We start from the raw sequence: 2,197 nt of genomic DNA on the forward strand, positions 1-2,197 counted from the left end.
TTTCTCGTGATCTTAAAAATATTTTTATCCATAATTTTAACATATTATATTAAGTGTGGTGATTTTTTTTATCATGAATTAGGTAATATTCGTGTTAAAAAAAATCACCACACTTAGTATATTAAGTTAAAATTCAGGATTAGGATATTTTTATTATCAGGAGAAAAATATAAATGCATACAAACTTGTTTTATTAAATTCTGACATCTTTAGGTCCATATTTAGGTCTTCCGAATGATTTTTATTTTATTTTTTAATTTTTTTAAATCTGGGATGAATTCTTGGATTCGTCCCAGATTTTGGGACGAATCCTGGATTCGTCCCAGATTTAAAAAAATTTAAAAATAAAAGAAAAATTATTCGGAGACACTAAATATGAACCTAGAGATGTCGAAATTTCATGTAATAAGTTTCTATAGGTTCCTAATTTTCTCATGATCTTAAAAATATCTTCATCCATAATTTTAACATATTATATTGAGTGTGATGATTTTTGATCATGAATTAGGTTATATTCGTGTTAAAAAAAATCACCACACTCAATATATTAAAATTAAGGATTAGGATATTTTACATCAAATTTGGGTTAAAAAATCACCACACCAAAAATTTTAGGTCAAAATTATAGATGATGATATTTTTACGATCAGGAGAATGATACGAACACATAGAAACTTATATTATGAAATTTTGATGTCTGTAGGTCCATATTTAAGGTTGCCGATTATTTTTTTTTTTAAAGAAATTTCTATTCTGGAACGAATCCAGGATTTGTCCCAGAATTGGGGACAAATCTTGGATTCGTTCCCAAATCTGGGACGAATCCTAGATTCGTTTTAGAATCTGGGACGAATCCTGGATTCGTTCCAGAATCTGGGACGAATCCAGAATTCATCCCAGAATCTGGGACGAATTTTGCGATGAAAATAATATTCGTTGGGAATTTGCGACGAAAATATTTTGTTGCAGATTTCGTTTCTAATTTGGGTCAAATTTTGTATTTGTCGCCAAAATTATTGCGATTTTGTGCCGAAAAATTTTCGTCCCAAACTTTCGTCCCTAAATTATTATTTTTTTGTAGTGTCCAAATATAATTTACTAGCTATAACGTATACATAATACATAAATATGCATAAATTAATATGGCTCATAAATTAGACTTGATAAGAATGTGTTAGATCCATACACTAGCGTTAGAGATGTCAATTTCACCTAAACACGATAGAAGATCCGATATCCGACCCGAATATCTGATTGAATAATATATATACATATCTGAAAGAAAATTTTCTTTATTAAAAATCTACTAATTATTTTTGTTGATATTAGAAGGTTATATAGACTTAATCTATTTTTTAATTATATATATATATACTCCTTTAATAGATATGGGTATACTTATAGATATCCTATACCCAATGGGTATAGGACGGATATAGAATCCGACTCAAACCCGACCCATTACCATCTCTAAGTAATACACTTGATTTTAGTTAAAAAGTCAAGAAAGATATGCTTTCTAACATCAGCCAAGAAAGATACCCATTGTCGCTAGTAATGTTGTGCTAAGATATAAAACTAAAGAGAAATATAATAATATATATTTTTTATATAAAAAATAATTTAAAAATTACTAATAAGTGTCAAAATTATTTTTACTACGAAAACAATAAAAAGTCCATCAACCTAATTTTACTTTGAGTTCCACCCAAATTAGTTATAAATAGTAAGAGATAATTAATTTTAAACTATATTTACTGAATTTTATTGGTTCACAAGTCAGTCAACTGTACCTAACAAGCATGAGAATAATGTCGGACTTTTCTTCGGTGGAAACGAGCGAATGCTTGACTATTGAAGATGAAGAATCGATGGTTGGAATTCCATGCGTATTGTTAATTAAAATTTCCTTCTTTTTTTTTCGCGCTTATGCATCCAATTATTCACAACGCGTTTAAGACTAAAATAAGGATATGACTGAACAGTCAATAAGGAAATTAACTTGTAAAGAATTGTGTTAATTTCTTTCATTGAAATGACAGTGATTGTACCATTTTCTGAAGTCAAGTCTACTACTAATAAACTATTATTATTCCAAAATGCATAATAATTATTATTCTGTGGTCTATGTTAATTTCACAGAGCACAACACTTTGTCTATATAAAGAATTCGATGATTGTATTTTTGTTAGACAAG

The sequence above is a fragment of the Zingiber officinale genome, chromosome 1B (assembly GCF_018446385.1).
Source record: "Zingiber officinale cultivar Zhangliang chromosome 1B, Zo_v1.1, whole genome shotgun sequence".
NCBI classification, from domain to species: domain Eukaryota; kingdom Viridiplantae; phylum Streptophyta; class Magnoliopsida; order Zingiberales; family Zingiberaceae; genus Zingiber; species Zingiber officinale.